Here is a 27,165-nt window from a genome sequence, read left to right on the forward strand (position 1 = left end):
TGAGACATTCACAAAAATGGTGGCATAACCACTTAGAAGCACAATATCAAGGTTTGAGATCAATAGTTAACACACGGAAGTAGTAGACACTGAACTGAGGCTTAAAACCAACAATCTTAAAAGTCTATGGATTAGTAACACGTCATCCTGATAGATAGATGAGAAGGCCTAGTTTTTAATCCCCGTAGAAGAGAAGAGGTTGACTCAGATCAGAAGGCCATGAGGTATAAGGAGTAAAAAGAGCCTTACGTTCCATCCCACAATCAATTCCCTTACATAACTAAAGCATTTCTAGACACAACTTCGACCAGTTTGGCTTGGTAATCCTACAGGCAGTCAAGCTTTGATACCAAAGCTGTCAGGACCCCGACTCAATGCCACATCGATCTAGCATGTAACACCTCATATCACTTTGCGGCCTCATGCACGGTATTCCCACGGGTGTCGCCTTACCTTTGCCCGGGACCATTTGCGCCTTTTGGCACACGTATATGATAGTGTCGCTAGCATCCATATGATAAGGAGCCCGGGCTGACATGGCTAGTCGTAAACCCAAAGTGGCGCAAACCTACAGGGACAGGCATCCATGACCCATCATCGAACGTGTCGGTCATCAGCGAGTGAATCCAGGCTGTAGCACTGGGCTAGCAGGACTCCGGTGAACCGGGCTGTAGCGGGCTAACAGGACTCCGGTATTCATCGCGTGACATTTCCCCGAAGGAACAGACACAGGAACGAAGAAGGACACATGCCAGCCAGCCTAAGTGTTCCGGAGTAGTAGCAAGCTACCATGGCTCAGTGGAAGCACTAGGAGACATTTCCCGGTAAGAGAGGCTACTAAGGATAAACAACTAGATAGTCAGATCCCACACATACCAAGAATTTCAATAACATACACACAATATGCTCGATATGTGCAAATACAACATGGCATCACAACATGACTCTATGACTCAAGTATTTTATTCAATAGGCTCCGGGGAGCGAGTTATTACAAACATAGGTCTCATGACCCAACATTCAGAGCATACAAATCAAAGCACATGCGGAAGCTTAACATGTCTGAGTACAAACATCTACAAATGAAAAAGGCTTGAAAGCCTGACTATCTACTAGATCCTGCCGAGGGCACAAGATCGTAGCTGAGGTATCAAGATAAACGTCGAAGTCCACGCGGAACTACTAGCTAGACCGAAGTCTCTCTGCAAAACATAAAATAGGCAAACGTGAGTACAAATGTACCCAGCAAGACTTACATCAGAACTAACTACATATGCATCATTATCAACAAAGGGGATGGTGGGGTTTAACTGCAGCAAGCCAGCTTTGACTCGGTGGCTATCCTGAACTACTACTGCAAGTAACTCTTTTGAGGTGGCACACACGAGTCCACATATTCACCATATCAATACACCACTATGGATCCGCTCCCGTCTCCCTATGAGAACGCCATCCATAGCACTCATGCTTATCTTGCGTATTTTAGGGTATCCACTTTCACTTGTCTATGAACTGATATAAGTAACCCAGAAGTCCTTTTCCGCGGACACGACTATTCGAATAGATGATGTTAACCCTGCAGGGGTGTACTTCTTCATACATGTTTCCACCACTTAGCGTCTGCACACGACATGAGCTCGGCAGACTTCAAGCAAAAGCCAACGTGGGTGTAGACCACGACCTACCTAAACACTCAAGTCTCTAGTCCAGGTTTATCGCATATTCGGGTTCCATCCGCGAGGAGATCTGGCCGGAGTTTCGCTCACAGCCCCAAACGAGGTGTGCAGGGTTCCCGAGACACCAAACGGGCGCCCGATACACCGTGCCACGTGCCTACCGCATCACAGCCCACCCCTCCGGTCAGCGCTGTGCATGGCCTCCAGCATACTACAAACACCAGAAACTACTTGCAACTCCTGGACAGAGGACAAGGGTGATTAAGAAGTCGAGCGGGGTCATATTTTAGGGCCCAATGCATGGTAGTAGCTGAATCATGGATTACAAACACAGAACTCAGTTCCTAAGGACGGCTTCAATGAGACAACCCACCATGTACTCCTACATGTCCTCTCACCGCTACCTTTACCAAATCTTGTTCACACACTTAGCTCGCACACAATAGGACATGTTCACACACCTCTGATTCATCCCCGATGAATCAGACCTGACTCAACTCTAAGCAATAGCAGGCATGACAAACAAGCATGAATGAGTAGGCATATGAGGGCTTAAACAACTCCTACTCATGCTAGTGGGTTTCATCTATTTACTGTGGCAATGACAGGTCATGCAGATGATAAAGGGGTTCAACTACCGCAACAAGTAACAGTTGAATCGATGTTGTCCTAATGCAGTAAAAGAGAGCAGGAGCGAGAGAGTGGGTTTGTATCGGAATGAACAAGGGGGTTTTGCTTGCCTGGCACTTCTGAAGATAGTATAGTTCTTCATCGGTGTCATCAATCACATCGTCGGTACACGTCTACTGAGAGGGGACAAGCACCGACACACAAAGAAGAAACACAATCAATGCAATGCACAATATGATGCATGCTATGACATGGCAATAAGAATGTGTTTTAGGCTAATGCAACTAGCAGCAGATTAAATGGTGTTGGTTTGAATCCAAGATTCAAATTCAAATTCCATATATGACATTTCAAATGCCATTAATTTAAATTGTTGTATACAACAGCTTTAAGTTGTTCTAACATACATGAAAATGGTATAGATGGATAGATTGGATTTTTCTGATCATTTTTCATATATAATTTATCTCATTTGGAGTTACAGTTGATTTTCTATGATTTTTAGAAGTTTAGGCAATTTTGTGGATTTTCCTGAATTAAATTAAATCCAGAAAATGACTTATTGCGTCAGCTCTGCGTCACTGTGACGTCAGCTGGTCAACTGCGGCTGACCCGGTCAAACCTGACCAGTGGGGCCCATTGGTCAGTGACTCGGGGCTGGTTACTGTCACAGACAAGTGGGGCCAGTCAATGGCCACGTCAGCGAGGTCAACGCTGACGCGTGGGCCACTCTGATTGAATAAAACTAAACAGAAATTAAACTGGTGTTAGTTAAGAGCGTGGGGCCCAGTAGTCAGTGAGAGAGGGAGTTAGTTAGCCCCGTCATTAGCAGTTAGCGACGTTGCCATGTCGGCCTGCCGGCGTTCAGCCGCCGGCGAACATTTGCCGCGGCGGACGTGCGTCGGGAAAGCGCTAGGGGCCGCGATTTGTCGTGCAGAAAGCATCGGGGAGAAGCCCTTGCTCGGGCGCATCCAATGGGCCAGACAGGGGGTCGCAGGGCTGCCGGAATTTCGCCGGCGACGAGTTTTGGCGGCGGCGCAGCTACGGGTTTGGGCGCGGCGTGGCGGAGCACGAGGAGCTCAACCAAGGGCATAGACGGCGTCGTCGGGTCACCAGAAGCACGTCTGTGCCACCAGGGCGAGCAAGCAAAGCTCGGGGGCGCATGGCTCAACGTCCATGGCGGTGGCGGGCTTCGGTCGTCAGTGAACTAGGAGCTACGGCGTGAAAACGGGACAACAGAGAGGGGGGTTCGAGGGAGAGGCTTACGGCGGTTGCAACGGTGCAGACGGCGAGCTCGGGGAAGGCCGAAGCTGAGCAGGGCGGCGAGGTCGATCTTCGGCAGCCGAGGAGGGGAAAAGCATCGGTGGCGGTGTTGCAGTGCGTCCGGGGCCTCGTGGGTCGTCGAGAAGGTCGGGGACATCGAGCCGGAGCTCGCAGGCACGGCGAGGGGTCGAGGGGGAGGCGGTGGCCGCGGCTATGGTGAACGGCGGCGACGAACTCGCTCGGGCATGAGGGGGAGAGGACGAGGGGGGAGCATAGGAGGGGAGAGTGGTGACCAGGGGGCCGAGGCAGCGCCGAGGAGAAGACGCGAGGCGTCGCGGTGGCCAGGTGACGTAGGCAGGCAGCCTGGTGGCGTGGCGCCCGCGCGCGCGCCGTGCGCTGTCCCTCCTCTTCCTACTGGCAGAGGTGGGTGACGATTGGCACAGGCTAGTGGGCTGGGCCGTGCTGGGCCAGGCCAGGTGAGCGCCAGGTAAAACCCTCTCTCTCTGCTTTCTGTTTTACTTTTTATTTGTTTCTGTTCTGTGTTTTGAAATAGTAGAAATACTATTCCATTTAGGAAAAACCTGAAAATATCCAAAGGCACATTTGAAAATATTCTCAACAGCCTAAAAATACCTTCAGGATTATTTGGGCATTTTAAAATATTTATAGGATTTAAATTGCCCAAATGCAAATACTTATGGCTTGGTGCAAAAATCCAGAATAGCCTCCAAAAATATGAAAGCATTTTTGGCAGAGGGTTTAGCCAGGACCAAAGATGGTAAACATTTATGAAGGGCATTTTGCGTTCATTGAAATTCCAATTGTTGTAACCTAGTATTTCAAAAGGGGGTGTTGGGGTTTGTTAGTCCCCATTTCAAGTTTAAGAAAAATTTAGACATGATGCACACATAACACTATCATAGTGCAATGCCAGAAGCTAGGGATGTGACAAGAGGCTACTAAATTCCTAGATAATATTACGACTAATTATTCTCAATGGCACACCGAAAGATCTACTAGTAAAAAAGTGCATGCGATTGAAGAGATTAATATTTTGATTGGAAAGATGGATGAACTTATGAAATTATTTGCTAGTAAGAGTGCTTCTTTTGATCCTAATGATATGCCTTTGTCCACTTTGATTGATAATAATAATGAATCTATGGATGTGAATTTTATTGGTAGCAACAAATTTGGTAATAACGCGTATAGACGTAATTTTAATCCTAGGTCGTTTCCTAGTAATTCCTCTAATAATAATATTAATTCCTACAACAATTCTTATGGAAATTTTGACAAGATGCCCTCTGATTTTGAGATTAGTGTTAAAGAATTTATGAGTTCGCAAAAGAATTTCAATGCTTTGATTGAAGAAAAATTTCTCAAGATCGATGATTTAGCTAGGAACGTGGATAGGATTTCTCTTGACGTTTATTCTTTGAAACTTAGATCTATTCCAACTAAGCATGATATCAATGAGTCTCTCAAATCCATGAGAATTTCCATTGATGCATGCAAAGAAAAGTTCGCTAAGATGCATGCTAAAAAGGATCGGTTTATAAAAGCGTGTTTTTCTAGTTTTCATGAAAATAATGATGAAGATCTAAAACTGATTGATGTGACTCCTATTGAATCTTTGTTTTCCAATATAAGTCTTGATAAAGATGGGACTGGAGATGAGTCAACTTTAGTTAGAAGGCGTCCCAATGATTCGGAGTTTTTAGATCTAGATGCAAAAATAGATTAAAGTGGGATTGAAGAGGTCAAGACTTTAAGTAGCAATGAACCCACTCTTTTGGATTTCAAGGAATTAATTTATGATAATTGTTGTTTAGTAGATTGTATTTTTCTTGTTGCAATCCATGTTGAATTCTCCTCATGCTTACAATCAAAACAAAACTTTTAGTAAGAATATCGTTGATGCTATGATGCAATCTTTTGAAGAAAAGCCTGAATTGGAAGTTTCTATCCCTAGAAAACTTTATAATGAGTGGGAACCTACTATTAAGATTAAGATTAAAGATAATGAGTGTCATGCTTTGTGTGATTTGGGAGCTAGCGTTTCCACGATTCCAAAAACTTTATGTGATGTGTTAGGTTTCCGTGAATTTGATGATTGTTCTTTAAATTTGCATCATGCGGATTCCACTATTAAGAAACCTAAGGGAAGGATTAATGATATTCTTATTGTTTCAAATAGGAATTATGTGCCCATATATTTCATTGTTCTTGATATAGATTGCAATCCTAAATATCCTATTATTCTTGGTAGACCTTTCCTTAGAACGATTGGTGCAATTATTGATATGAAAGAAAGAAACATTAGATTCCAATTTTCGTTAAGGAAAGGCATGGAACACTTTCCTAGAAATAAAATTAAATTGCCATATGAATCTATTATGAGAGTCATTTATAGATTGCATACCAAATATGAAAATACCTAGATCTATTCGTGTTTTATGCTTATCTAAGGGCGTTAAACAATAGCGCTTGTTGGGAGGCAACCCAATTTTTTTATTCTTTGCTTTTAGTTCCTGTTTAGTAGTAAATAATTCATCTAGCCTCTGGTTAGATGTGGTTTTGTGTTTTAATTAGTGTTTGTGCCAAGTTAAACCTTTAGGATAGCTTACGGTGATAGTTGTGTTGATCCTGCTCAAAAACAGAAACTTTTACGCCCAGTAAATAACTTCTAGGATTTTCATTGAAACATGCTTTTGATCTGATTCTTTTTGCTCCGGATTGTTGCACAAATTGCTCAGGTTTCCTTATTTTTTCAGAATTTTTGGAGTTATAGAAGTATTCTAGAGTTACAAATAGCTACAGATTGTTCTGTTTTTGACAGATTCTGTTTTCTTTGTGTTGTTTGCTTATTTTGATGAATCTATGGGTAGTATTGGGGGTATGAACCATGGAAAAGTTGGAATACAATAGATATTACACCAATATAAATAAATAATGATTTTGCAACAGTACCTTAAAGTGGTGATTTATTTTCTTATACTAACGGGGCTTATAAGATTTTCTGTTTAGTTTTGTGTTGTGAAGTTTTCAAGTTTCGGGTAAGGATTTGATGGACTATGGAATAAGGAGTGGCAAGAGCCTAAGCTTGGGGATGCCCAAGGCACCCCAAGGTAATGTTCAAGGAAACCAAAAGCCTAAGCTTGGGGATGCCCAGGGCACCCCAAGGTAATATTCAAGGACAACCAAAAGCCTAAGCTTGGGGATGCCCCGGAAGGCATTTCCTCTTTCGTCTTCGTCTATTGGTAATTTTACTTGAGGCTATATTTTTATACACCACTTGATATGTGTTTTGCTTGGAGCGTCTTATATGATTTGTGTCTTTGCTTGTTATTTTTCCACAATCATCCTTGCTGTACACATCTTTGGAGAGAGACACGCATGAATCGTGATTTATTAGAATACTCTATGTGCTACACTTATATCTTTTGAGCTAGGCAATATTACTCTAGTACTTCACATATATCTTTTTAGAGCACGACGGTGGCTTTATTTTATATAAATTGATGAACTCTCATGCTTCACTTATATTATTTTGAGAGTCTTTTAGAACAAAATGGTAATTTGCTTTGGTTATAAATTTAGTCCTAATTTGATAGGCATCCAAGAAAGAATATAATAAAAACTTTCATATAAAGTGCATTGAATACTATGAGAAAATTAATTCTTTATGATTGTTTTGAGATATGAAGATGATGATATTTGAGTCACGCTAGTGGAGTAATTGTGAATTTGAGAAATACTTGTGTTGAGGTTTGTGATTCCCTTAGCATGCACGTATGGTGAACCGTTGGAGCATGAAGTATTTATTGATTGTCTTCCTTATGAGTTGCGGTCGGGGACAAGCGATGGTATTTTCCTACCAATCTATCCCCCTAGGAGCATGTGTTTAGTACTTCATTTCGATGACTAATATATTTTTGCAATGAGTATGTGAGTTCTTTATGACTAATGTTGATTCCATGGATTATACGCACTCTCACCCTTCCACCATTGCTAACCTCTCATGTGCCGTGCAACTTTCGCCGGTACCATACACCCACCATATACCTTCCTCAAAACAGCCACCATACCTACCTATTATGGCATTTCCATAGTCATTCCGAGATATATTGCCATACAACATTCCACCGTTCGGTTTATTATGACACGCTTCATCATTGTCATATTGCTTTACATGATCATGTAGTTGACATCATATTTGTGGCAAAGACACATTTCATAATTCTTTCATACAGGTCACTCTTGATTCATTGCCCATCTCGGTACACTGCCGGAGGCATTCACATAGAGTCATATTTTGTTCTAAGCATCGGGTTGTATTTTTTTGAGTTGTATGTAAATAGAAGTGTGTTGATCATCATTATTAGAGCATTGTCCCACGTGAGGAAATAAAAAAAGAGGACAACGAAGCCAAAATAAAAAAAGAAGCCAAAAAAAGAAGAAAAAGAGAAAAAAATGAGAGAAAAAGAGAGAAGGAGCAATGTTACTATCTTTTTTCCACATTTGTGCCTCAAAGTAGCACCATGATCTTCATGATAGAGAGTCTCTTATTTTGTCACTTTCATATAATAGTGGGAATTTTTCATTATAGAACTTGGCTTGTATATTCCAACGATGGGCTTCCTCAAATCACCCTAGGTCTTCATGAGCAAGCAAGTTGGATGCACACCCACTTAGTTTATTTTTGAGCTTTCATACACTTATAGCTCTAGTGCATCTGTTGCATGGCAATCCCTACTCACTCACATTGATATCTATCGATCGGCATCTCCATAGCCCGTTGAAACACCTAGTTGATGTGAGACTACCTCCCTCTTTTTTTCTCCACAACCACCATATTCTCTTCCACCATAGTGCTATATCTATGGCTCACGCTCATGAATTGCATGAAAGTTGAAAAAGTTTGAGAACATCAAAAGTATGAAAAAATTGATTGGCTTCTGATAACCCGCAAATATAGGGGATCGCAACAGTTTTCGAGGGTAGAGTATTCAACCCAAATTTATTGATTCGACACAATGGGAGCCAAAGAATATTCTCAAGTATTAGCAGTTGAGTTGTCAATTCAACCACACCTGGATAACTTAGTATCTGCAGCAAAGTATTTAGCAGCAAAGTAGTATGGAAGTAACGGTAATAGAAGCAAAAGTAACAGTAGCAGTTTTGTAATAATTGTAACAGTGGCAATGGCAAAGTAACTAAGCAAAGAATAATATGTGAAAAACTCGTAGGCATTGGATCGGTGATGGATAATTATGTCGGATGCGATTCCTCATGTAATAGTTATAACATAGGGTGACACAGAACTAGCTCCAGTTCATCAATGTAATGTAGGCATGTATTCCGAATATAGTCATACGTGCTTATGGAAAAGAACTTGCATGACATCTTTTGTCCTACCCTCCCGTGGCAGAGGGGTGGCCTCCTTTTAATAGAGTATCGGACCAAAGCATTAACACTTAGTGAATACATGAAGTCCTCAAACTACGGTCATCACCGGTAAGTATCCCGATTATTGTCACTTCGGGGTTAACGGATCATAACACATAATAGCTGACTATAGACTTGCAAGATAGGATCAAGAACTCACATATATTCATGAAAACATAATAGGTTCAGATCTGAAATCATGGCACTCAGGCCCTAGTGACAAGCATTAAGCATAGCAAAGTCCTAGCAACATCAATGTCAGAACATAGTGGATACTAGGGATCAAACCATAACAAAACTAACTCGATTACATGGTAAATCTTATCCAACCCATCACCGTCCAGCAAGCCTACGATGAAATTACTCACGCACAGCAGTGAGCATCATGAAATTGGTGATGGAGGATGGTTGATGATGACGAAGGTGACGGATTCCCCTCTCCGGAGCCCCGAACGGACTCCAGATCAGCCCTCCCAAGAGGTTTTAGGGCTTGGCGGCGGCTCCGTATCATAAAACACGATGAATCCTTCTTCTCTTATTTTTTCTCCCCGAACGTGAATATATGGAGTTGAAGTTGAGGTTGTGGAGCACCAAGGGGCCCATGAGGCAGGGGGCACGCCCTAGGGGGGTGCCCCCCACCCTCGTGGACAGGGTGTGGGCCCCCTGGCCTTGATTCAGTCGCCAGTATTTTTTATTAATTCCAAAAATAACTTTCGTGGAGTTTCAGGTCATTCCGAGGACTTCTATTTCTGCACAAAAATAACACCATGGCAGTTCTGCTGAAAACAACGTCAGTCCGGGTTAGTTCTATTCAAATCATGCAAGTTAGAGTCCAAAACAAGGGTAACAGTGTTTGGAAAAGTAGATACGACGGAGACGTACCAACTCCCCCAAGCTTAAACCTTTGCTTGTCCTCAAGAAATTCAGTTGATAAACAGAAAGTGATAAAGAAAAACTTTTACAAACTCTATTTGCTCTTGTTGTTGCAAATATGTAAAGCCAGCATTCAAGTTTTTAGCAAGATTATGAACTAACCATATTCACAATAACACTTAGGTCTCATGTTTACTCATATCATTGGCATAATCAAGTAGCAAGCAATAATAATAAAACTCGGATGACAACACTTTCTCAAAACAATCATAATATGATATAACAAAATGGTATCTCGCTAGCCCTTTCTGAGACTGCAAAACATAAATGCAGAGCACCTTTAAAGATCAAGGGCTGACTAAAAATTGTAATTCATGGTAAAAGAGATTCAGTCATAGTCATACCCAATATAAACTAACGAGAAAGCTAAATTCCTGCCGTCTGGAAATCTGCAACAGATCCGCACGACTGAGATGACGTGCATTTTGAATCGAACGGTCTAACGACGCGATGCGCTTTTAACGCGAGTGGCATTGTGCCCGCGCCGTGATCTTCGCTTGCCTTTTCTTCCATTTCTCACCACACCACAATTGTTGGATCGCATTAATCATCTCCGCGCTAATTGGTGGATCGACTTAATTATCCTGATCTCCTTTAAATGTGTCTCCTAATTTTATGCATGCGCATTTAAACAAGGATTATTAGGATCTCCTTTTTAATTCGGTCAGGATTTTTAGGAAGGTAACTATCTTATTTATTTGCGCCTCCTAATTATATGCATGCACATTTAAACTGCGATTTAATGCAAAAATACATGTGTGCCAAGGGATTCGAACTCCAGTTGTTTGTTTTAAGCTGTAGCTAGCCAACCAATCAATCAACCATCATTTTGGTGTTTATGTCAAGACAACTTATATTTGATCTGTTGGCTTGAACTACTATCGAATTGCCAAACTTACAAATAACAAAACCGACCAAATTTTTTTGAGAAAAAATTGACCGCTCAACGCTCCAACACATATGAGATCTAAGCGAAGTTGAGTGAATCAGGATTTCGAATCTTTTACCCTCTTTCGCGCCCCAGATGTGTTGTCTCACTCGAAGGCACTTTTTTTGATTTTTCATGAGATGCCTCATGCATCAAGACAAGGAAATGATTTTTTTAGGGTGCCAATATAATTCGAACTTAAGATCTTAACTTATGAAACATCATGGTAACTTTAGTCCGAAGGAGGAGGAGAGTTTTTGAAAACACACCTCGATAAAATATGTGTAAATAGCATAATATTTTGATCTACAGAAGGCATGATAACTTACACCCAAACACGATAGTAACTTCTAGCCGAGGGGAAAAGGTTGTATATATGATACAAGGAGGCACTATCCACTATGCTAACACAACCATTGGTGCATATCTGAACTACTTTTTTAATTGCACGCTATACAAACAACCAATTTCGTTTCCCATTCAGATTTAATCTTGGTTGCTAAAAACAGAGCGAAGCATCCACCTTACTCAATTCGGCACATTAAAACTATCATCGAGACTTTGTACCTACTTGGTTACTATATGATATAGTTACCAACATGGTTATTATGTAGTTTATCGGGCTGGATGTATTATAGTTATCAACATGGTTATTTTGTAGTTATCGGTCTAGATGTACTATAGTTACCAACATGGTTATTTGGTAGTTATCGATCTAGATGTACTATAATTACCAGCATGGTTATTCTGTAGTTATCAGGCTAGATGTACTATAGTTATCAACATTGGTTACTATGCATTTATCAGGCTATATGTACTATACTTGTCAACATGGTTACTTTTTGTAGTTATCTCGCTACATGTGGTAGCAGTAGCTTATGCGTAAATAGCAAGATCGCGGAAGATCCAATCTAGCGCCAAACGGATGGCGCCTCCGCGTTCAACACACGTACAGCCCAGGGACGTCTCCTCCTTTTTGATCTAGCAAGGGGCGAGGAGAAGTTGAGGGAGAGCTCCGGCAGCACGACGGCGTGGTGGTGGAGCTTGCGGTTTTCCTACAGGGCTTTGCCAAGCTCTACGGAGGAGGAGGAGGTGTTGGAGGAGGGAGGGGCTGCGCCAGGGGAAGCGTGTGGCAGCCCTCCCCCCCCACTATTTATAGGGGAAGGGGAGAGGAGGCCGGCCCCCTAGATCCCATCTACAGGGGGCGGCCAAGGGGGGACTTGGCCCCCAAGTTTGGTGGGAGGCGCCCCCACCCCCTAGGGTTTCCAACCCTAGGCACCTTGGGCCCTTGGGAGGCGCACCAACCCACCAGGGGGCTGGTTCCCACCCTTGTTAAGCCCATTAAGTCCCCCGGGGCAGGTGGCCCCACCCGGTGGACCCCCGGACACCTTTCAGTGGTCCCGGTACAATACCGATAACCCGTGAAACCATTCCGGTGACTGAAACTGGACTTCCTATATATAAATCTTTACCTCTGAACCATTCCGGAACTCCTCGTGACGTCCGGGATCTCATCCGGGACTCCGAACAACCTTCAATAACCACATACAATTTCCCGTAACAACTCTAGCTTCACCAAACCTTAAGTGTGTAGACCCTACAGGTTCGGGAACCATGCAGACATGACCGAAACATCTCTCCGACCAATAACCAACAGCGGGATCTGGATACCCATGTCGGCTCCCACATGTTCCACGATGATCTCATTGTATGAACCATGATGTCTAGGATTCAATCAATCCCGTATACAATTCCATTTGTCCACCTGTATGTTACTTGCCCAAGATTCGATCATCGGTATACCCATACCTCAATCAATCTCATTACCGACAAGTCTCTTTACTCGTTCCATAATGCATGATCTCGTGACTAACTCCTTAGTCACATTGAGATCATTATGATGATGCGTTACCGAGTGGGCCCAAAGATACCTCTCCGTCATACGGAGTGACAAATCCCAGTCTCGATTCATGCCAACCCAACAGACACTTTCGGAGATACCTGTAGTGCACCTTTATAGCCACCTAGTTACATTGTGACGTTTGGTACATCCAAAGCATTCCTACCGTATCCGGGAGTTGCACAATCTCATGGTCTCAGGAAATGATACTTGACATTACACTACTAGGGAAAACCTAGTAGTAGCGCGGGGTAATTTCCTAGCAGTAGCACGGGGCCTGCGCTACTAGTAGGGCGCTACAGCTAACTTTTAGCAGTAGCACTGGTGGTACCTCTGCTACTGCTACTTCTAGTAGTAGTAGCGCGATTGCCACCCGCGCTACTACTACTTAGTTGTAGCGCGGGTCAGGGCCCCACGCAACTACTAACTAATTGAGAATTAAAAAAACATTAAATTCCATCCATGGCGGCTGCTTCTGCTGGGCGTCATCGTCCTCTCCATCCATGGCTGGGACTCGTCCTGGAGGGGATGAAGTTGTCCATGGTGATGGTGCTTCACCACCCAACTTGTGCCCGCACCTCTCTTCTACTGCTGCTACAAAATAAGAGAAATTGTTAAAAAGAGGAAGAGAGAGATAGAGAGCAGTAGGAGGAGGAACTCACCAGTGGCCGCCGGAGTTGGAGCCGACGCCCGAAACCCTAGATGAAGCTCGGTGACCTGATGCTGCTTGTCATGGGACCCTTGACCCAGCAAGGAAGTGCAAGTGACTGCGTCCATGGCAGATCTGGCCGCCGCCATGGACGATGCTCTGGTGGTTTCCCTCTCCTTCCAACAGCGAAGAAGAAGGAGGATGGAGGGGGAGGGGAGGGGTCTGTAGTGCGAGACGAGGTCGCCGGATTTGTGAGTGGCGCCGAGGTGCAAGGCCAGTAGTGGTGGTGGGTGAGGAAGGGAATCACGAGCGGGAGGAGAAGGGCAATCCGAAGAGAGTGGCGGGTTTGGATTTGGGCCTCTGCATGCTATGTGTACACATGTCTTGGTGGGTCAATAGTAGTAGGCGCAGGTTTATACCCCTCGCTACTACTATGGCATGTCCCGGGTGGCGCACTGTGGAGAGCACTTAGTAGTATCGAGGGTTATAAACCCGCGCTACTACTATCAACTTAGTAGTAGCGCGGGTTTATACCCCTCGCTACTACTATGGCATGTCCCGGGGGGCACGACAGAGACCATTAGTAGTAGCGAGGGTTATAAATCTGCGCTACTACTATCAACTTAGTAGTAGCGGGGGTTAAAAACCCGCGCTACTAGTAAGTAGCAGCAGCGAGGGGTATAAACCCGCGCTACTAGTAAGCGTCTGCCTATAAGCTTTTCCCTAGTAGTGTTAGAAAAGCTCTTAGCAAACGAACTACACGGTCTTGTGCTATCCTTAGGATTGCGTCTTGTCCATCACATCATTCTCCTAATGATGTGATCCCGTTATCAACGACATCCAATGTCCATGGTCAGGAAACCACAACCATCTATTAATCAACGAGCTAGTCAACTAGAGGCTTACTAGGGACATATTATGGTCTATGTATTCACACATGTATTACGGCTTCCGGTTAATACAATTACATCATGAACAACAGACAATTATCATGAACAAGAAAATATAATAATAACCATTTTATTAGTGCCTCTAGGGCATATTTCCAATAAAAACAGCGTCAGTCCGGGGTTAGCTTCATTCAAATCATGCAAATTAGAGTCCAAAACAAGAGGGAAAGCGTGAGAAAAAGTTGATACGTTGGAGACGTATCAACTCCCCCAATCTTAAACCTTTGCTTGTCCTCAAGCAATTCAGTTGATAAACTAAAAGTGAGAAAGAAAAACTTTTACGAACTCTTTTGCTCTTGTTTGCATAAATAAGCTTAAATAGCACCCAGATTTTCAGCCAACATTATAACTAACCATGTCAACAATAACATTTAAATAATATAATGACTCATATCAATGACATAATCAGCTAGCGAGCAATAATAAAATATCTCAAGCAGTAACACGTTGTCAAAACAACCATGATATAATATGACAATAGTGGTATCTCGCTAGCCCTTTCTGAGACCGCAAAACATAAATGCAGAGCACCTCCAAAGTTCAAGCAGCGACTAAACATTGTAATTCATGGTAGAAAAGATCCAGTCATGACGCACCCAACATTAGCTACACATAATGCATACATGACAGCTGTGCTCTACTCAGTTTCTGGCGCTTGTTTTAGAAGGTGGTGACACAACATAAAAGTAAATAGATAGTCCCTTCACAGAGGGAAGCAGTGATTTGCAGAGGTGCGAGAGCTCGGTTTTTAAAACTGAGATAAATGATATTTTGAGACATGCACCCTTCTTATTCACTTCACGACCATCAGTTATCAATATCTTCCATGTTAAACACGCTATTGGCGGTTCCCAAGCAATAAAAGTAAAGGTTTACCCCCCCCCTCCACCATCAATCACACTCCATGGCTTGTCCGAAACAACGGGTGCTGTCCATACAAACATCAGTCCCGGGGGAGTTTTGTTTAATTATTTGCATTTTTTGAGTTTGGGACTGGGAATCCCTATTACTGCCCATTTTCTCGTGCGAGGACAAGTGAATAAACACTCAACCTGAGAATAACCCGCTTAGCATGGAAGATACCGACCACCTCATGTCATTCCACGAACGATCCAGGCACACAAAAAGGATAATTTTTAGAAGTTTTTAGAGGTGGCACATGCAAATTTACTTAGGACGGCAGGGTAAAACCGCATATAGGTAGGTATAGTGGACTCATATGGAATAACTTTGGGTTCAAGGTTTTTTATGTACAAGTAGAGTTCCCACTTAGTACAGGCGAAGGCTAGCAATTAAGATTGAGAAGCGGCCAGCTAGAGAGCAATAATGATCATAACCATGCATTATGCATAAGTAACATTGGACACTAGCGTGAATAGGATATGAACACCATGAACAAAAATATCATAGAGGCTATGTTGGTTTTGATTCAACTACATGCATGAACATGTGCCAAGTCAAGCCACTCGAACATTCAGAGGAGGATACCATATCATCATACTACATCACAATCATTTTAATGCTACGTTGATATCCAAGATAAATCATTATCAACTCCCAGCTACTTATGCATGGCATGAGAAACTATAATCTCTAATTGTCATTGCAAACATGTTTAATCACAATGGGCTGAATCATGGATACTAGGTTAAACATATTTACACAAACAGAACAAGTCGAGTTCATACCAGTTTCTCCCTGCCACGGCCAGTTCATCGGATGTCGACATTATTTCCTTTCACTTGCACGACCGAATGATATGAAAATAATAATAGTGTAAGAATGCCGTGGACTAAGCTGGAATCTGCAAACATTTTATTCAACGGGAGAAAATAAGGTAAAATGTGCTCTTATTAGTTCAACAATTATTCACATGAGAGCCACTCAACATTTTCATCGTGGTCTTCTCCTTGGTACAACTCGAATAAAAGGAAAAGAAATTTAGAGAAACACACTGAAATATTTTTGGAGATTTTGGTTTTCTAGAACGGGCAAATAAAAGCAAAAAGCAAAAACAAGAAAACTATTTACATGGGAAATCTCCCAACAAGCAAAAGAAGAATAAGGAAAACTTGTTGGATTTTATTTTTAATACTACTACCTAGCATGCATAGAAAGTAAACTACAACCAATTTTTTGGTTTTTCTAAAGTTTTTCAGACACACAAGAAGAAAGCAGGAAAATAAATCCAAGCATGGATGATACAATGAAAAATTGTGAACACCGACTAGTGGAATGATATGTGGACATGAATATAATGTCGGTTGGAACACATACTCCACCAAGCTTAGGATTTTGGCCTAACTTGGTAGTCGATCAGTAGCCTAGAGGGTAGTAGGGGTGCTGAGGAGCGGGCATCCACTCATCCCACTGTTGAGGCTCCTCCTGTGTTGCCTCCGCAGCAGCCTGAGCGTTCCGGTAGGCGATGATGTCTGCGAGCATAATCCTATATCCGCCCCTGGCAAGAGGATCAAACGAAGAAAGAGCAGGAAACAGAATAATATCACGAGTCCTTACACTAAAAACCAGGTTATACAGAATAGGGATGTTAGGAGATCTGTCATCAGTAAAATGGTGGTGATCCATGGCTCCACGGTCGAGGTAAATTGTGGTCAAAGGGTAATCATGAGGGCGTATCTCAACCTAGAAGTAATCCGCCAAACGATTAGCATAAATCCCACCATGTATTTTGCCCTAAGATTTATTAAGATGGAGCCGACGAGCCACAATTGCTCCCAAGCTATAAGTGTTGTCACCCTCTAATGCACGACGTAAAACAACAAGGTCTGGTGAACTAAGTGCACCCACCTTCTCCCTAGCCAGCAAGCATTTTGTAATGAAAAGTGCAAAGTAACGAACAACAGGAAAATGTAAGCCAGCGGCAGTGAAGGCTGACTATCGGTGTTAAAACCGGCGGATCTCAGGTAGGGGGTCCCGAATTGTGCGTCTAAGGTTGATGGTAACAAGAGGTGGGGGACACGATGTTTATCCAGGTTCGGGCCCTCTCTATGGAGGTAATACCCTACTTCCTGCTTGATTGATCTTGATGAATATGAGTGTTACAAGAGTTGATCTACCACGAGATCATAATGGCTAAAACCCTAGAAGTCTAGCCTGTATGATTATGATTGCCTCTATGGACTAAACCCTCTGGTTTATATAGACATCGGAGGGGACTAGGGTTGTACAAAGTTGGTTACAGAGAAAGGAATCTTCATATCCGGGCGCCAAACTTGCCTTCCATGCCAAGGAGAGTCCCATCCGGACACAGGTGAGAGTCTTCGGTCTTGTATCTTCACAGCCCATTAGTCCGACCCATGTCAATAGGCCGTACGCCCGAGGACTCCTTAATCCAAGACTCCCTCAGTAGGCCTCGAACCGGTCTTTCAATGATGATGTGTTCGACACACAGATTGTCTTCGGCATTGCAAGGCGGGTTCCTCCTCCGATTACTTCAAAGTACCTGACTTAAAGAGCAGTATTCGGCTTTCCATTTAATGTCGCGCCCATCGGCTTCCACACCTTCAGGACTTCAGATTCCACGTGTCAAGCGAATACGAGAGGTCAGGGTATCACTACAAAAAAGACACATCCGTGACATTTTGGGCCGAACGAATTTTTTTTCTGTCATACATATGACACTTCTATGACGATAATTGTGACAAAACCCGATATCATCATAGATGTGGTGGGCTCCTACTTCTATGACAAAAAAACATGATAGAAAATGGGCTTTTCGTCCTGGGCGGGCCGGAGACGCAGCTGCATGACATTCTTTGGGCCGTCCATGACGGAAAAAACCGTGGTAGAAGCGAGGGGGAGGAAAATTTTGGGGAGTTTCCGGTTACGGTGGCAGGTCAGGGGCCAAGCGATGCGCGTTTCTCTCGTACACTCGCGAGTCATTGACTAACTGAACCCGAGCGAGGCGTTGGGTGAGGGAGTCCTGGATAAGGGGGTATCCGGACAGCCGGACTATATACATCGTCCGTACTATATAAGCGTCAAGATACAAGACTCAAGACTTCGGCTCGTGTCCGGATGGGACTCTCCTTTGCGTGGAAGACAAGCTTGGTGATCTGGATATTATGTTTCCTTCCTTGTAATCGACTCCATGTAGACCCTAGCTCTCCGGTGTCTATATAAACCGGAGAGCATGGTGCTTAGAAGGCCGATCAAAATTACAATCATACCATCATAGGCTAGCTCTTAGGGTTTAGCCTCTACAATCTCGTGGTAGATCTACTCTTGTATTCCACATATCTTCAATATTAATCAAGCAGGAAGTAGGGTTTTACCTCCATCGAGAGGGCCCGAACCTGGGTAAACATTGTGTCCCTTGCTTCCTGTTACCATCAACCTAAGATGCACAGATCGGGACCACCTACCCGAGATCCGCCGGTTTCGACACCGACATTGGTGCTTTCATTGAGAGTTCCTCTGTGTCGTCGCTTCGAGGCTTGATGGTGTCTTCAATCGTCAACAACACGGTCCAGGGTGAGACTTTTCTCCTCGGACAGATTTTTGTGTCCGGCGGCTTCGCACTGCGGGCCAATTCGCTTGGCCAGTTGGAGCAGATCGACAGCTTCGCCCCTGGCCACCAGATCAGGTTTGGAAACTTGAACTACACGGCAGACGTCCTTGGAGACTTGACCTTCGACGGATTCGAGCCTGCGCCAGGAGCGCCGGACAGCCACGACGAGCATGGCCTAGACCTGCTGTCGGACAATTCCTGGGACATTCTCCCCGAGGCAACCCCGGATCTAAATCCAGGGCAGGTTGCGTTGCCTACGGACGGAGGGCTGGACATCGCCCCGCAGGCCGCACACCTACCGGCGGTGGAGCCAAACATGGGTCCCACCTCTGTGGAGGCCTGTAACCCTGGACCCCCGGACTCATATCCGGCTGTTGGTCTTGTTCCGCTCACTCTCGAGCCAGCCGAGACAGGTTGGGCTCTGGTAATGGAGTTTACCGCTGCGGACATCTTTTAGCACTCGCCCTTTGGCGACATGCTGAGCTCCTTGAAGTCTCTCTCTTTGTCAGGAGACTCTGGGCCGAACTATGTCCGGCCCGAGTGGGAAGCAGGCGACGAAGGAATTCGGCGCCCACCCACCACCCACTTCAATGCCACGATCGAAGAATTAACCGACGTGCTTGACTCCAAAGACATCGACGGTATGGACGACGATGCAGGAGAGGCTCCAGAATCCCTGGAGCGCGGGACTACCACCTTGTCACACGATATATACATGGTAGATACGCCCAATAAGGACGGCAGCCCAGACGATAAAACACCCGGGCAAAAGCCAAAGAGGCGGCGCAGATGCCGCTCAAAGTCCAGCAATGGCAAAAACAGCGACAAGAGTGCAAGAAGGGTTGATATACCCGCAAACGCCGAAAGCAATAATGACCACATGGACCCAGCGATGGAGCAGGACGAGCCAGGTCACGCCAAATCAAGTTCGGAGCAAATACCCGATCAAAATAATCCGGAGGGACGAGCTCAGGATGCCGCCCCAGAACAGGTAGACAGTCCGAACGACGATGCATTCATCATTCCGGATGAACAAGTGGAACGAGACAACCTCCACAGAAAGCTTATGGCCACCGCAAGAAGTCTAGAAAAGTAGAAGCAACGGCTCAAGGCCGCACAAGAAAAGCTAAGTCGCAGATGGAATAAGGTGCTAGACACTGAAGAAAGATATGGCGATGACCGCCATACGAAAAGCTATCCGAAGCGCAAGCTACTGCCAGAATTCGACGACGCGGCCGTTCCACCAAAAGAAAATTCGACCAAGAAACCAGACGTACCGCCTCACAACCATAACAGAGCGGCAGCGGACACTGCGCACGATCCACACGAGCATCCGGATAAAAAGACCGGTGCAGCCAGGTCCATATATGGATCTAGAAGACATACCCCAGCGCAGGACTATGGTCACCCAAACGCTCATAAAACCCAGATACCAGTTCGGAATCAACCCCGGGCACAACAATAGCCGACTACATGCCACAATGCGTCCACACACAGAGGGGCTGCTCACCCCCTGTGCTTCACCAAAGAAGTACTGGACCATGAATTCCCACAAGGCTTTAAACCTGTGAACATAGAAGCATACGACGGCACGACAGACCCAGGGGTCTGGATCGAGGATTTTATCCTGCATAATCACATGGCTCATGGGGATGACCTCCACGCCATCAAATACCTTCCCCTCAAGTTGAAGGGACCAGCTCGACACTGGTTGAAAAGCCTCCCCGAAAACTCAATTGGGAGTTTGGAGGAACTCAAAGACGCTTTTAGGGCCAATTTTCAAGGGACTTATGTCCGGCCTCCGGATGCAGACGATCTAAGTCACATAATCCAATAGCCCGGAGAGTCCGCTCGCAAGCTTTGGAATAAATTCGTCACTAAGAAGAATCAAATTGTCGACTGCCTCGACACCGAAGCCTTAGCGGCTTTCAAACACAGCATCTATGATGAATGGCTTGCCCGACACCTCGGCCAAGAAAAGCCAAGGACAATGGCAGCCTTAACAAGGCTTATGACCCGCTTTTGCGCGGGTGAGGATAGCTAGTTGGCCCGTAAAGGCACCAGCGACCCCAGCACATCCGAACTAAGGGATGGCAATGGGAAGCCACAGCGAAATAAAAACAAACACCAAAACAAAGAAGAGAGCCCGGATAACACGACGGTTAATGCCGGATTCAGGGGCTCTCAACCTGATCAGAATAAGAAGCCATTCAAAGGCACTAAAGACGGATCGTCCGGTCTGAACAGAGTCCTGGACAGACTATGCCAAATTCATGGCACCCCAGAAAAACCTACGAACCACACCCATAGAGAGTGCTGGGTCTTCAAGCAGGCCGGCAAATTAAATGCCGAACACAAGGGGAGGGGCACACCAAGCAAAGACGAGGATGAAACTCACCAGACATACACTGGGGTACAGAAAAAATTCCCACCAGAGGTTAAAATAGTAAACATGATCCACGCGACTCGCACATCCACGAGAGGGCATAAACGAGCGCCCATAGAAGGGCACGATGTAGAGCCTGTCGTACCCACGTCTCACTACTGGATGTCTGGTCCTTTCACTTTCGATCACACGGACGGCCGAACTAGTATTCGGCGCGGAGGATTACCGGCCTTGGTGCTTAACCCACTAATCGACGGATACCGTCTCACCCGTGTCCTCATGGACGGCGGCAGTGGTTTCAATTTAATATATGAGGACACTGTCCGGAGAATGGGGATAGACCCATCTAGAATTAAACAAAGCAACACCACCTTTGAAGGGGTGATACCAGGCGTTGCATCCTGCGCCAGGGGCTCCGTCGTGCTGGAAGTAACATTCAGCTCCCCAGGCAACTCCAGAAGCGAAGAGCTGCTCTTCACTATCGCACCCTTCCAAAGCAGCTATCATGCATTGCTAGGAAGGACGGCCTTCGCCCGCTTCAACGCATTGCCGCACTATGGCCACCTTACTCTCAAGATTCCCTGTCCCCGTGGCATCATCACCGTTAGTGGAATCATAAAGTGCCCTTCACGCGCAGAGGAATACACGACGGCCCTAGCGGCCGGACTATAAGCGGCCTCTAGTTTTAGAAAACATAATTGGTCATTACGACCACAGACACGGTTAGACGAGTCCGGTAGCCCGGATAAATCCAAACAGGGCACTATATATGTAATCCCATAAGGGAAACCAGGGGCTGTCCATACTTAATACAGCCCCACGCTTGGCTCGACCTTATCGACAGGCCAACAACTTACACTCTTATTATTGATCGCATACTTACGTTGCACCCTCCTACGAGTTTTTCTTTTTTACAAACAACATTCGCGCGATACCCTTCCAGGATACGGCACAACAGAGAAAAAGGCACAGACGTGCAGCAGGGCCCCGTGCAACAGGTTTCTTTTTAGATTAAGCCCCTGTGTAAACCTTTTCTAGTGCCTCTTGTTGTTTAACCATCCCATGGGTTCTATACCCACAAAGGATACTGCCGTTTTTGGCATTTGGCCACGGCAGACTAAATTGCACGTACCCAGAAATAAAGGGCTTAAAATAGGCTCTTGCCAGCCTATCTTCTTTTACAAAAGACCGAATACCCTCGGGAGTGTTCGGCGTCACGAGTTTGGCTGTATATGCATCAGCTCCAAATCATGTCTTTGGTCAAAATGCTGGGTTTGCCCGACTCCTGGGTTTGCCGCCTTACTTTCCGCTATCATCCGGCTAAGGCAGGACAAAGGAGAACTACTGCGATTGTGCCCTGGTTATTCCGGATGAGTGCCTCAGTAGAGAAAGCCAAAAACTGACCATCATGATACAGCGAGAGACTGTTCAACCACTCGAAGACTCACCGGAATCCCTAAAGATTTCTCCGCCTTAACGAAGGGCCGTTTCCCGGCCATGTACACATGTGCCCGTATTCAGATGCACGTGGAGGTACCAGGGGCTACATAGTAGCCCCACCATTAGACTCCCATGGCTAAGCGAAAGTGTTACATCTATATAATCCGGTTGCCTAGTTTGGCGTGCGATCACCTCCTTAACGGACCAAGTGTGATTATGCATATTTTTTTTGCCAACACCCTCGCATTGTCCGTGAGGGGGCTGAAGCCAATGACTGCTATCTTTCAGACTACTTATACATATAAGAATAGCCACAAAGGGAGGACAATCATACTTCCGGGCACAAGTATAAACATAGCCTCATAATTAAACTAAACATTGTTTTCTACAATGGTTCGACTTATCACTCGAATAAAACACTCTTCTAGCACTGCGCCTGTATTAGGCGGGCACCTTCTGTGACTTGCACCAAGTAGTGCTCGGCCGGATGTTGGACTCCCGCTGGATCCTGGCTCGCTATTACAGTGGCCTCCATATCTGTCCAGTACGCTTTAATGTGGACTAGAGCCATCCGCGCACCCTCTATGCACGCCGACCTTCTCAGGGCGTCAATCCGGGACATGGCTCCAAGGAATTGTTGCACCAAACCAAAGTAGCTGTCCGGCTTAGGCCCCTTCGGCCAAAGATGGTCTATCACAGACCGCATTGCAAGTCCGGATAGCCTGTGGAGCTCCGCCATAGCAGCCACCTTCTCATTCAGTGGCAGCGGGTGAGTGGGAGCATTGAATTGCGACCTGAAAAGCTTCTCCACTTCTTCATTGCCTTGACCCTCGAAGAACTTGACAACATCAGTTGTACTATTATCCAAGTCCGCATATGCGTCTACAGGACTCATGCGACCCGCCAGGGGAGCATACTTCGGAACCAAGAACTTCGTCCGCAGTAAGTACGAGCCCCCAGCCATGATTTTGTGAACTTGTTGGAGCTCCTCCCGCATACTCCGGATCTTGGTTTGCATCTCCTTGGCGGCATTACGTGCCTTGTCCAGCTCGGCCGAACTAGCATTATTCTCCTTTTCAAGGAGTGCGTACCGGTCGGCGGCATTTCTTAACTCTTCAGCCATTTCGGCTATCTTTTCCTCGCTTCGGCGACGAGCAGCCTGTTCGGCTATCAACTCTTCGGCCGCCTTTAGGGCAGCCACATTGGTAGCTCGAGCCTGTTCCTTGGCTTGAGCAAGTTCCGCCCTCAGGGCCTCCACGGCAGCAGCACCATATGCGGTGCACACATATTGCATTAACATTATGCCGCTTTGGCATTTTCTTACACATTATAATAAAAACCAAGCACATACCCTGGGACTCCTCAAGCCGTTTATTCACCAGCGTGATATCGGCATCGATGGATCCGATTTGCCTCCTTAGCTCGGCAACTGCGACGGACTGGTCGGTTGTCGGATCCTTGTATACCTGCGCACGTGTACGGCGCAGTCATCAGTATATGATCCCCCGTTTGCCGGCTATGGCGGGCAACCAGAGGCTCAGGGGCTACTATCTATAGGGAGCACACCTAGCACGTGCTTCATAACCAAAAAGTTGTGCATTTTTTCACTACATACCTCAAAGCCTTTGAGCAGGCTTGTAAATGCCTCATTCAAGCCGCTGGTAGTGGATGAAATCTTCATGAGCACCATGCTCATTAAAGAGTGGTGCTCCTCCGAGAGCGTGCCTCGCTCCAGACGGCCCGTCAGTACGTCCGGTCGGATACTAAACTGTGCTGAACCCTTCTCATCGCCCCCCCGTGGGAGCCAAGTGCTCCGGGCTTAGGGCGGCTGACGTACTAGCGTCCGGCTTCGGTATATCCGGACTCCTCCATGACGACACCTCCGTGTCGCCCGCCTCGTGAGGCGGAGAGTGGGGTGGGGTTTCACTCTCCATCATCTCCGGACGAAGTTCCCCCGAAGACGAACTCTGTTGAGAAGAGCTGCTCGCCGGACTACAAAAAAAGAAGTCCTGGTTATGGATCTCGGAGTAACATCTCACCTTCGAATTAATGAATGACTTACGTCTCGTTGGAGGGCTGGCCCGTTGGTGGGCACGACGTGGTAAGGGCGCCCGTCGCGGCAGAACCCCTTGGTGATGTTTTCTTCCCTTGCTTGGGCGTCTCCGCCTCCAAATCTTCGGAGGCAGCCCTCTTCTTCCCGCGTGGGGAGGAGGCTTTGACCTTCCCTTCCCGACTATCCTCCATAGGAGGGTTAGCGATTTCCCCGGTCTGGATGCTCAGCGCGTGAAGTTCGGCTTCACTACCCTTTCCTTCGTCCTTCTCTGATGGGATTTTGCTGAGCGCCAGGTCCAGCATCTTTGCAATGGTGGGACCAGGCGAGCCTTCAGGAAGTGGTGCCGGACACCTGATTCTCTTCGCCTTGTCAAGCCATTTCTGGCCGCGGAGAGAGTGTTAGAATAATAATCATCATAAATATAAATGAAGTGTTCGGCTTTAAGGTTACTTACTTGGGCATCTAGGCGATTGCAGCTTAGGCCCGCATCCTCGATGGTGTCCGGACACTTTGCTTGTGGTCCGAAAAATAATTTACAAATTCCTTCGAGTGTCAAGCCGAAGAAGTGGTTAATAGTCCGCGGACCTTCCAGATTAAACTCCCACATGCGGAGAGGCCAACGTTTGCACGGCAATATCTTCCGGACTAGCATTACTTGAATTATACTGACAAGTTTATGTCCCTCCTAATAAGCTCCCGGATGCGGTTCTGCAGTTCTGGTACATCGCCAGCAGGCCCATAACTCCGTCCCACATCGGTCCAAGACGCCAACTGTGATGGAGGGCCTGAGCGGAACTCGGGGGCAGCTACCCACTTCGTGCCTCTGGGAGCGGTGACATAGTACCATCTCCGCTGCCATACGTCGGACACTTCCGGAAAAGAACCCTCTGGCCATGGGGCATCGGCGTTCCTGCTTATTATGGCGCCTCCACACTTTGCATGTCGCCCCTCGATCATCTTCGGCTTCACATTGAAGGTCTTTAGCCATAAGCCGAAGTGTGGGTTGACAAGGAGAAAAGCCTCGCACACGATAATAAAAGACGAGATATGGAGGATGGCGTCTGGAGCCAGATCATGGAAATCCAAGCCATAGAAGAACATAAGCCCCCTCACAAAGGGGTCGAGGGTGAGGCCTAGGCCTCAGAGGAAGTGAGGAGTAAACACGACGCTCTCATTGAGCTCCGGCGTGGGGATGACTTGCCCCGGAGCAGGAAGCCTGTGCTGGATATCAGCAGTCAGGTATCCAACCTCCCTCAGCTTCGCAATATCCTCCTCCTAAATCGAGGAGGCCACCCACCGGCCTGCTGCGTCGGATCCAGACATACTGGAGGATCTGGGGTTTTGGAGCTTAGGTTTTGAGCGATGTAGCTCGAGTTGCGAGAAGGAGTAGGTGTGACGCCCCTGATTCAATCGTACACTAATCATGCACGCAAATGTGTACGATCAAGATCAGGGACTCACGGGAAGATATCACAACACAACTCTACAAATAAAATAAGTCATACAAGCATCATAATACAAGCCAGGGGCCTCGAGAGCTCGAATACAAGTGCTCGATCATAGACGAGTCAGCGAAAGCAACAATATCTGAGTACAGACATAAGTTAAACAAGTTGCCATAAGATGACTAGCACAAATTGGGATACAGATCAAAAGAGGCGCAGGCCTCCTGCCTGGGATCCTCCTAACTACTCCTGGTCGTCGTCGTCAGCCTGCACGTAGTAGTAGGCACCTCCAATGTAGTAGTCGTCGTCGACGCTGGCTCCTGGACCCCAGCATCTGGTTGCGACAACCAGAAAGAAAGGAAAGGGGAAAAGGGGGGGAGAAAGCAACCATGAGTACTCATCCAAAGTACTCGCAAGCAAGGAGCTACACTACATATGCATGGGTATATGTGTAAAGAGGCCATATCAGTGGACTGAACTGCAGAATGCCAGAATAAGAGGGGGATAGCTAATCCTGTCGAAGACTACGCTTCTGGCAGCCTCCGCCTTGCAGCATGTAGAAGAGAGTAGATTGAAGTCCTCCAAGTAGCATCTCCAAGTAGCATATCCAGGTAGCATCTCCAAGCGCATCTCCAGTCGCATCGCATAGCATAATCCTACCCGGCGATCCTCCCCTCGTCGCCCTGTGGAAAGCGATCACCGGGTTGTCTGTGGAACTTGGAAGGGTGTGTTTTATTAAGTATCCGATTCTAGTTGTCATAAGGTCAAGGTACAACTCCAAGTCCTCCTGTTACCGAAGATCACGGCTATTCGAATAGATTAACTTCCCTGCAGGGGTGCACCACATAACCCAACACGCTTGATCCCATTTGGCCGGACACACTTTCCTGGGTCATGCCCGGTCGCGGAAGATCAACACGTCGCAGCCCC

Source organism: Triticum dicoccoides, chromosome 3B, assembly GCF_002162155.2.
Source record: "Triticum dicoccoides isolate Atlit2015 ecotype Zavitan chromosome 3B, WEW_v2.0, whole genome shotgun sequence".
Classification (NCBI taxonomy): domain Eukaryota; kingdom Viridiplantae; phylum Streptophyta; class Magnoliopsida; order Poales; family Poaceae; genus Triticum; species Triticum dicoccoides.